Here is an 11,775-nt window from a genome sequence, read left to right as displayed (position 1 = left end):
GTCACAGAAGAAAATAATTAAAGTACAAATTAAATTAATTTACATTAAATTGTGTTTTTAAATAATTTTATTGGACTTTCATTTATACATGCACCCATTTTTAATGTATAATTTGATGAATTTGGACAAATACATAGCTCCATGTACCGACCATCCCAAGCACTGTATTTCTATCACCCAAAAAGTTTCTTCATGCCCTTTCACAGACAATCTTCCCTCAAACCTTCCCCTAGGCAGCCCTGGTTCTGATTTAAATCACTATTGATTCATTTTGCCTGCCATAAAACTTCATATAATAGAATCATAGTAATATCCTTTGGTTGTCATCCCAGATCTCAGAGTTTAAATTCTAAGACTAAAATCTGTAAGAAGAGGAATACAGGTAAAATATCAAGCCAGGCCTTTTATTGAAGGATGCTCTAATAAACAATAACAATAAATTTGGCAGTGGGCTTTGGGATATTATTCAATACCCTACACCAACATTTTGTTATTTTTTGTACTGCATTCTATATTATATTTTATTATGCATTTATGAATTATATGAACAGAATACACTCTGTTAAGAACATTCACTTTATTGTATCACTTTCTGTTTCTTTAAATAATCAGAAATATCCGTGTGTTTTCTAAACAACTGTTTATTATTTACCTTAAGAATTCTGTAGATTGTATAAATAACTAGACTTCCCTTCTCATGTTCACTGCTTGGCAAAGATACAAAATTTATGGTTCCTATTTTTATGATAACCTCATTTCTAGCTCCATTTTATGTCTATATGTCTTTGTTGAATTTCTGTAATCTATTTTCTTCGCGTTACCTAGTTCTACAAAAAGTACGTCACCGTGTGCTGACTTCGATCAATTAATTAAATCAGTTAAGCTAAAGACTTAAATTATTCTCAAATTCATGTAAAACTTCTAATCATTTAAGAATTAGTTCAGAGGACTACTCCCAAATTATTGTCTTTACCTCAAATTTCCTCCTTTAAAAAAAATGAAATGTACTTTGATATATACTTTTGGTGTGGAACAATCTCCTTTAGAATCTAGGAAGTATCGAAATACAGTAAATTTGATAATTGCTGGATACATATGACCCTTGGCTGTTAGTGTTTATGTGTACTGCACTTCCCAGAAGCAAAGTCCAAATCCTACCAGATGTTGTAGCAACTCTGTCTTAGCCCATTACTCTAATTAATCTAGGCTTATTATCAGGGCTTCCAACTTGCAAATAGAAAGTCAAAGAAGGCATAGAATTAGTGAACTTTCTGAGATTAATTAGGAGGAAAAAAAGCCTCTAAACATTTCTGATATAGTAAATTCTTTGATCTATAACAATACCACATACATTCCCAACACACATTTGAAATAAAAGCTTGAAGGCATAAAAAAGTATGCTCATAATAGAAATTATTGCTGAAGCTAGCCAGATGCTTTTTCATTCGTAATAAATTGCTAAGTTATACTACACACATATGGCTTTTAGTTATCCAAATATTATTAAAACATAAAAATTACAACTCCTTTCCGTATTGAGAATAAAAATACTAACAAGTTTCTTGCCATAAGGAAGAAACAAGTTCTTAATATCCCAAATATAAATATTTTACACATGTAGCTTAATCATCTTGAAGACAGGAAGAATATGGTTGAAAAGTTGCATTAGGTACTACTTCAGAGTAAACACTTGCTTCATAACATGAAAGCAAATTCATACATTTAAAGGAAACATAAGAAGACCACAAAACTAAGTTGACATTGTGCATTGTTGAATTTATGATAATTATGCTTTTGGCCTTAATTTGCATATTTCTAAACACATAAAGTAAAAACTTCTGAAATTCAATTAGACTTATATTTAAAGGTAAAAACAAGGTGGGTCCCCTGGGTGGCTCAGTTGGTTAAGCAGCTGACTCATGATTTCAGCTCAGGTCATGATCTCAGGTCATGAGCCCAGGTAGGGCTCCATGCTCAACACTGAGTCTGCTTAAGAGTCTCTCTCTCCTTCTCCATCTGCCCTGACCCCCGCTCATTTTCTCTCTCTCTCTCTCTCTCTCTCAAATAAATAAATCTTTAAAGATAAAATAAATCTTTAAAGATAAAGTATTGTATATTTTTAGATTGTTTCTGACCCCCTAAGTGGAAAATAGTCTTCTACGCCTAAATTAAATAAATCAAAGAAATCCTTTCTAATGTAGGTTGGTTACCACGGGAGTTATGATTCCTAAGTAGTCATCCCCACTAGAAGTAACTTTCAGGGAGTTAAATTAAGGATATGCTCCAACATGGCACATGTTTGACAAGTATGTCTTGCCATACCCAATCAGTTCTATGAAATACTAGAAGTCTGGTTGGCTTTCAGGGCATTTTATCCCACCAGGCAGCTAAACTCAAAGTTTGCATCTGATACCTGTTCTACAAGCTCATTTCCCGCCAATCACTTGACTTCATACTAATTTACTGTATTAGAAATGAGAATAACTTTACTGGCATTTGTGAAATTGTGTACTACAGACCTCTTGAATAAGAATTGTCTGGGGTGTTGTTAAAAATGCATATTCCTGAATGGCGCCATATCTCTATCACATCAGAATATAAATCGTAGAGGCCAAGGAGATTGCATTTTTAATAAACTTTGTATTCAATACATATGCAACAAACCTTAAGAGCAATTACACTAGGCTAATAGTATAAGATGTAAGAACAGGAGGGACAGGATCTGATGAAAATTCCAGATCCTTTTGCCTTCCAGGTATGAAGAAGTAACTGCCCTCTTCCTGGACCTTCACATTGGCATAGGCAGAAGGCAAGGGGATCTGAGAGACTCCAGTACTCTGGGTGGGACTTCTGCCTTATTTTAATTCATTGTAGTTATCAGGATCTGACAAACAATATATATTTTACTTCTTATCACTCTCACTAACATTTATGTGCAGAGGTGGAGGGAACAGTTTGTCAATAAGTATTTTATGAATGAGCAAATGAATTAAATGTCTGCATGTAACATTACCCTTTATATATCCAGGAAGTTACCAAGAATTTATGATAAATTCTAAAGCTCCCTGACTGTGAAGGTGACTTTAGTTCCTCAGAAACTGAGGGGATGGATTCCAGCATTATAGAAGCAGAGCAATTTTTTTTCAGTCTTTGATGTTGGAATGCCCTCCCCCACTACCTCTTACCCCCAGTTTAATAAATGATAATCTTATAAATAGTCTCTCAGCCTTCAATCATCCTATCTTCTGTGAAAAGTTCCTGGTGCTTTTAGACATCATTCATAAAATTTCAGCAGTCATTCTTAATAAAAATCCCATAACCAAAATAAAAATGTAATAATGATTTAAATATGATGATCTAACAATAATATTCACATTGTTAATGTTTGATCATTAGTTTTAAAATCAAGAACCTATCACTGACACCCATTGATTTTTTTTCTTCCAATGTTCAGTTTCTTTACTAACCCCCATCTCTCTAAAGCTCAGGTGCAGGCAGCTAGGCGAATGGCAAGAGATGTTCACTTGAAGATACTGCTCTGATTGGAGACTTTGCTCATATTCTTCCTTCCCAGGGAAAGTGCTCTCAAACAACTCTCTGGGTCTCCTTGTTTCCAGGACCCAGTTCACAGCCTCGGAAGACTTAGATTCCCAAAATGGAGTGACTACTCTTAGTTCCAAAGAGGAAAACGCTTACAAAGGCATTCTTCCTTAACTTGTCCAGTCACTGGAACATTCCATTGATGAGGTTGCAACTCATGAAGTCCTGGGTGAGCTCTTCAGAGAAGCAGTAGTTGGAGTATCATAGGGACCAGCCATCCTTATCAAAATATGGCAGTGCCACAGAAAGGGTGTCCTTAATATCATTCAACACAAAGGTCATCTTGGGCAGGTGAGCAAAGGAGTCCTTGGCCTTCAGCTTAGCAGCCAGTACCTCTGTCATCTTCATCCATCTCCTCAGGAGTGGGGGCAGTGCTCTTTTCTCCTCTTCCCACTCAGGCTAGGGATTCTGCTTTTCCTCTAGTGAACTCTTCTCTTTCTGTGAGGTGTCCCTTTTAGGCTGTGTGTCAGCAAACATTTTAACATCAAACTGGGCTATCTTCTCACGGATGTTTCACCTTTCCCCCAAACAGCCTGAAAGTGGGACTGGTCAATGCATATAGGAACCAGTGGTTGATAGTGGAGAAGGTCTGGCTGGACTTGTTGATGGAGCCACAGCAGGGTTCAGACAACTGTGATGTTAGCCAGTGTCATGTGTTCTCCATCAAAAAAGTCCTCGTTTTCAAGTGAGCATCCGGCAGCCCCAAGAGTTACCCCACCTCCTCATTTCCATGCTCTGTAGCCTGCTTGTTGTGGTGCATGATGTCCAAGGTGGGCAGGTACTGGCTGGTGGCACTACGTTGCTGTCAACAAAGTTCACCCAATGAGCCACCTGCTGTTTCTAGAGTACATCCCTGCAGCTCCTCGTTGCTCACATGGTAGGCAGTGGTGTTACTCTTAAATACACAGGATCCAAGGACACGCTGAAGTGCTGGAAACCTGCTGGAAATTTATGGAGATATTTAGCGGTGTAGTTGGTTTGGACAAAGTGGAAGTGGGTGCTATGGACAACATGCCAACCTGAACCTCACTGTCCTGAGCTGCAATGAGGGCTTTAAAGTCCTTCCAGTTTTCAGGAGATGCGTACAAGATTCCAGCCACCGTGGTGATTTCACAGAGAAAGGGGCTACTGATTCTTCATTAGCAGCTTTTGCATTTATCCTTACATCTTCATTCCAACCATCACTGCCATCCCATTCTCTTGTTCTTTTGATAGCACCATTGCGAATGATACCTAATTGATCACCTATCTAGCCCATCTTCAATCCTGTCTCATGTATTCCCAGAATGCTCTTTTGAAAATGCATATCTAATTATAACACATATCCACTTAAAATCTTTCTATGTTTCCATATCACCCATTGGATTAAGTCCACAATCATTTCATTGATGTGGAAGATCTCCATTACCTGGCCCTTAGCTATTGCTGCAAATGATTGCTGGCAAATTTCCGACCTTTACCTCCTCCACCAGACAAAACTCTTTATGGTTTCCCAAATATATAAAAGAGTTTTCTGTCTCTGTGCCATGGCATATGTTCTCTCATTTTGAAAAGCTCTTCTGCCTGCTTAAGGACCTGGAAAATGGCTACTCAACTCTAACTCAAGTATATTGTCTATATGAAAATGTCTCCGACTTCCCAGTGTTTGTCATTTATTACCTCCTTGTGTTTCCCTTCTATATTTCACAAGATCTTATCATTGGCATTCTTTATATTGTTCTGAAATTATTTCTGTATGTGAAACAAGTTGATCATTTCAAGCTTTTTTACTATTAACTTCTAAAGAAAAGTCAAAACAGCCATATTTTTAATCACTCGACCCCCCATCCCACCCCACTCTCAAATCCACAGAAACAAAACAATGGGTGAGTTCCAAATCCATGGTTTCCTGCTCAATCAACTGTACAGAAAACACAGATCAACTAGGTGATCATATTTTATCTTTAAGGAATTCGAACTGGAAAATATAGGGGCAATAAAGTAGCTTTTAGCAGAAGATAAATCTAGAAAGACCCGCTCAAGGAAACCCTAAAATACTTTTTCAGGTAAGGAAGAGCAAGATTCATGCTGGAGTTATGAGGAAAGAATAGTTAGGAGTTAACAGAAGCTATATAACAAATCAAATATCTGTGCACAATGGAGAACAAGACAAAGTAAACTTGTAACAAAAGGGAGGAATGATAAAATTTGCAGGGTCATGAGTCATTTTATAGCTAAACACATAATCATTAATAATTCTGTCTAATCTTCTACAGCTGATGTTCTTAGTATACTGCCTGAGATTCCGCCCCCCACGCAATAAAAAAGTATGTTTCTAAATTTTGTCATTGGTCTGCAATATTATCATTTCTATCTGTTTATGGCCTAATTATGTATTTTTTTCTTGGATGAACAGTTATTCTTAAAACAGCTTCTTCATTACTGGAAGTAATGAGTGACTCTCTTCTTTTTAACCATGAAGTCCTAACTAGAACACCTTTTCCCACCACAGTAGGAATTTCACACAGGCTGGAATACTCTCATCTCTCTCATTACATCTCTAATACATAGTAAGCACTTTCCTTTTCCCCAGTGCTAGATACTATTAACATGCTCCAGTCTGTCCCCCAAAATCCTTTTACTTACCCTACAAGTTGCCGATTTAGGGTAGGTACAGTTTATAATATCTTATAGTAACTACCATGAAGGGATAGAGAGAGGACAGCTGGTCAAGCTAAATTATCTGAAAAAAAAGAAAATGAGATGATCAAACTTCTTAACTCACATATGAACAAGTATTTCAAGGTGCATCATATCCTACAGTGACTGCAGTAGGGAACAGTGAAGATAGTAAATGTAGATGGTCACTGAGTCCAGAGAACAATGGAAATCGGCAACATTTGATGCAGCTACTGAGAGGTCTATTTGCAAAACATTCTTATTTTTCCAAAACTCCCCCATTTGAGGCTCTCAGCTGGCCTTTAAATTCTGCATAGTGATTTGTTCAGGTGACATCATTTCTTAGATCCAAAATTTCAATTAATTCCACACACCTTCACATTCCTCAGTTTATTCCCAGGTCTGGAAACCTCTCGTTTTAGACTTTCCAGGAGTATACAAATGTCATAATATTACATAATATGATAGAAATGTTATAGCATAGCTATAACAAACATGTTTTTGAATTGTTATCTGTATTTGCATATATCAATGCAAGAAGCTCAATAATTCCACAGATTGCTAACCACTAATTTACAATATATTCACCTATAAGTGGTAATTCCTTCGGGTCAGCAACCTAAATTATCTGTAACTTAACTTTCTGTATCACCACATTACCTCACAGGAGTATTATGAAATATGACTAATTAATGATTATAGCATCTTGAAAATTCAGTGTGTCATATTAATGCTAAGTAATATGATAGCAATGACATCAGGTGTGTAGTACATCAATGGACATTTACAAATGATAAACAAATTAAATAAACTTATCATTGTCTGAACTATTATTCATCCAAAAGTGGAATAGTTCTCATGTATATTTGCCTAATCTAAAGACAGATAGTATTAACTTAATTATTACTACAGTTCTATCCTAGGAAATACCCTACGAAATATTTCACAAGTTGGACTATGAGAAAACTAAACACCAAAATGTGATTTTTGCATCCAAAGCTTAAAATCTTTCCAAGAGAGGAAAGTTACACACTCGACTTCACAATCCACTCATGTAACCACGCATGTGCTTAATTCAAAGAGTATGTATATTATTGGTAATATCAGAATCATTGCTATGTTGTCAGTGTTCTGACACCCTGTTAAAAATTTCTGAAGTAATGACATATGCAGTATATGATGAGATCTGATTTTGAAAACATGTGATCTATTGCTCAATAAATTAGAGTTAACTACATAGGTCATATTCATATTCTCTGGATAATAAGGAGAACATATAAGGTAATTCTTTCATAGCTAAAAAGATTTTAGTAGAGGCAGAAAAATGTTCCCTGATATATCAGGACATAGAAAGTTCGCTAGACTTGACCACTACATTTTCTTCTTCCTAACATTCTCCATGTTTTTGTTAGGATATGGCTAAGTCTAGAATGGAGCCCTTGTGTTTCATGAACAAACCCACCAGCAGATGGAGTTGGGGAGGTGGATGTTGACAGTAAGAGCACTTTGGTAAAAGGTCTGTTAAAGGCCAACAGATTCCATTCCCCTAGCCAAAATTACCAGCTCAATTGTCAAAGAATTATAGGACTATTCTTTGAATAGCTAGGTAAGAAGTGTTTTTTTTTTTCCCCTACCTATGGGAAAATGAAGAAACTGTCATTTCTATTTATTTATTTATTTGTTTGTTTATTTATTTATTTATTTATTTATTTAAGATTTTATTTATTTATTTGACAGAGAGAGAGATAGCGAGAGCAGGAACACAAGCAGGGGGAGCGGGAGAGGGAGAAGCAGGCTTCCCGCCGAGCAGGGAGCCTGATGTGGGACTCCATCCCAGGACCCTGAGATCATGACCTGAGCCGAAGGCAGATGCTTAACGACTGAGCCACCCAGGTGCCCTCTATTTACTTTTAACCATGAGGAAATCAACCTAAGGACAAAGGAAGAGAACAAAAATAAAGAAATGTTAAAGAAACAGATGAATCCCTGATCAGATTAGGTTTCAAGCCTTTCTTCCTTCTACACTACTCACATACATGAGCCAGTAAACCTGTTGTACAATGATATGGATTGGAAAATCATATGAATAATACAATTCCATCTCTTCTACCATGGTATGAATTCTTTACACTGAAGTCCCTAGCATATAAATGTGTGTGTGCGTGTGTACACATATATGTATATATTTCAAGTACCATGTATGTTTGGTTGTATAAAAATTCATCACATGTTTTTATTTAAAAAATGTTTTTGCGTCCTGGTTGATTCTAAATAAGCCACAAATTTGTTCGGTTGCTGTTATTAACTATGTAGTGTTCCTAAGATAGTGACCTTTATAGCTCTTTTATTATAGATTTCTCCAGTCCAGAGAGTCTTTCCTGCTCCTGATCTCTTTCATGAATGTTCTTCCTTTTCCTTTTCATGGTGTTCTCTCTTTTCAGTTTATCCTACTGCTTCTGCAATATTATTCACTTAACAAAGTTTCACGGGATGGTTTAAAAATGTACAGCCTTGTAAAACCTTTCTCTATCTCTCTGAGTCTCTGGAGTCCAACCTTACTATTGAAATGCACACAACTTATAGTTTTTAGAGAGGCGCCTGGATGGCTCAGTCAGTTAAGCGTCTGCCTTTGGCTCAGGTTATGATCCCAGGGTCCTGGGATGGAGCCCTGCATCGAGCCCTACATCAGGCTCCCTGCTCAGTGGGGAGCCTGCTTCTTCCTCTCCCTCTGCCCCTCCCCTTGCTTGTGCTCTCTCTCTCTTCTCTCTCTCTCTGTCAAATAAATAAATTAAATCCTTAAAAAATAATAGTTCTTAGATAAGATACATAGATACATAGATAAGATATATAGATAAGTTAGACTGATGATTGAAGATACATATTATATGTCTATGGCGATATGGCTACATTGCCTCATTTTACTGTATCCCAAATAAGGATTTTAACCTGATACCTATCAGTGTGAACAGTCTATGTAGAACTCCCCACTCCTTAAGTATGGGATGCATACTGGCTTGTTTCCAAAGAATACACTTTGGAAAGAGAAAAAAAAAAAAAAGAAGAATAAATTCACAGTTGAGAAATCTGTGAAATACCACCTCAGCCAGGTGATCATGATTAACATCAGTAAGTCATGTCATGTACCCTTGGTATGATGTGATCAGAACAGAAGTTATATCTGCAGTATTCTAACCAAAAACCCATAACCCCAGTCCAATTATAAGAAATCAATCAGACAAATTCCAGTTGAGGGATATTCCACAAATATGTGATCAGTTCTCCTCAAAACTGTCAAGGTATCAAAAACAAGGGAAGGGAACAAGGGAAGTCTGAAAGATTCTATGGCCAAAAGGAGCCTAAGGAGACATGAGGACTAATTGCAATGTGGTATCCTATATGGGATTTTAGAGTAGAAAAAAGATATTAGGAAAAAATAAAGAAATATGAAAAAAAGTATGAGCTTTAGTTAATAATAATGTATCAGTACCAGTTCATTAATTATGACAATATACTAATGTAAGATATAAGTAAAATGGGAAGTGATGTGGGTGTATATGGGAACTCTGTCCTATATTCACACTTTAGAATACTCAAAAAGTAGTCTAAAATAAATAAGATTATTTAAAAAAATAAACTATTTGGGGGTCCTTAAACTGGCTTAGGTGACATTTTCTACCTTTGAGCCACTAATCTAGGGCCTAAACCAGAAGCAGGCTAAGTGAGCACCTTAGGCCATTTTCCACATGTCCATACCATTGAGCTCTTGCATCGCTGAGCCCTGACGTTTAGGTAGAGAAAAAAGTCACACACACATACACACACACATACACACACACATGGAAAGAGAAATAAGAGAAAAGCAGCCCTTCTCCCAAGCTGTGGATCCAACTATCAGCCTGGTGGGCTTATCAAGAACAGCAGAGCTGTGCCAGTGTAGGGGGCCCAGGTGTGAAAAAAATGTGAGAATAGACATCAACACTAGAGAATACTTGCTTGTCTGTATCTATTTACAGCCCCTCCATTCCTTTCCCTATGGTCTCCCCCATCCACCATCGAATCATCAGTGTCCTTCATCCACATCATAATTTCTCTCCCTGTGGGTAGATGAGGGAAATACTAAAATATTAACACAGTATTTATTGTGTACCACTAAAACAGCAAATAAATCTTAAATAGCATATGTATTAAAAATAATAAATTTTAATGAGCCAATAGACTATGGTCATTATTTAGGACATATCAGTTACATATAGCATAATCTTTAGCAATAGCTCTTATTTTTACCTTTAAGGAAAATTACAGTGCAAGCCACATGAGACATATCTGCTCTTGTTTACAACTCCATTACCCGCGTATGTTGACATTTTATGCAAGAATGACCGCATTATACTAGTTTGTATTTAGTAGATATATTTTGTGACAATACAACATATGTTTTGTTACATTGCTTACTACAAACTAATGTCTCCTGTTATTTATTTATTTTTCTCTCATGTTAATCCACATTCATCTTCATTTTGTACTTTTGTCTAGTCTCACTATTGTTTTTACATTGCCAAGTCTTTAAATACTAACTTATGGATGTGTAGTTAACTGCTCCTGTATTAACAAATTTACCACAAACTTAGAAGCTTAAAACAACACACACTGATTCTGTCATAGTTTGTATGGGTCAGAAATCCAGGCCTGGCTTAGCCGAACCTTCTGATTAGGGTCTCACAAGGCTGTAATCCAGGTGTTTAACAGGCTATATTCTCATTGGTGGACTGACTGGGGAAGACATTACTTCCAGAATGTTCCATCTTTCCCTCAGATTGCTGGTAGAATTTATTTTCTTGAGGCTATATAGTTGAGGGCTTGGCTTCTTGATGGCTATTGGCTGGAGAGTGTCCTCAACTCTGAAAAGATGCTTAGAGTTCCCAGAGGCTGCCCACAGATTTTATCCACATGATCTTTCCTAATATAGCCACTTTCTTCATCAAGCCAGCAAAGGGAGTTTCTAGACTAAGTCACCTAACAAGGTGGGTTCTTCCATAGATGATATAACATGGCATCACCTTTTCCACATGCTAGTGGTTGGAAGCAAATCACAGTTACCTCCCACACTCAAAGAAAATAACACACGGGACCAGTGGCTTTAAAGTCTATCCATTACAAACAACATAGTTCCAGTTATGACTTTGTAGCACCTTTCAAAATATGCCAGAATAGATGTATTTTTATATGAATTGTCGATATATTAGCAGCCACCATATGAATATAATAAAGTCAAAGTTCAGAACATGTTTTATATAATGGTGCTTTTTTATGTAAAAACAGATGACTTTATTTATCTATTCATTTAATTATTTATATTTACATGCCTAGTAATTCACAAAGTACCTTTATTTAGAAGGCCATCCATAAAAATATAATACCAGCAGTTTTTTTTTTTTTATGAGGAAGGCAACAGAGTAAATTTTTATTTTATTTTATTTATATATTGGAGCCCTATTAATGATTACCTATCCAAAAATA

General features: G+C 36.5%; 1 pseudogene; it reads right to left on the bottom strand.

The window, feature by feature from the left end:
- Nucleotides 1–3,585: 3,585 nt before the first annotated feature.
- LOC110587657 overlaps nt 3,586–11,775 on the bottom strand; it is a 56,250-nt pseudogene continuing 48,060 nt past the window's right edge.

This window comes from Neomonachus schauinslandi, chromosome 3 (assembly GCF_002201575.2).
Source record: "Neomonachus schauinslandi chromosome 3, ASM220157v2, whole genome shotgun sequence".
Lineage (NCBI taxonomy): Eukaryota > Metazoa > Chordata > Mammalia > Carnivora > Phocidae > Neomonachus > Neomonachus schauinslandi.
The sequence above is the reverse complement of the archived record's forward strand: the minus strand, read 5'-3'. Positions and strand labels throughout refer to the sequence as shown.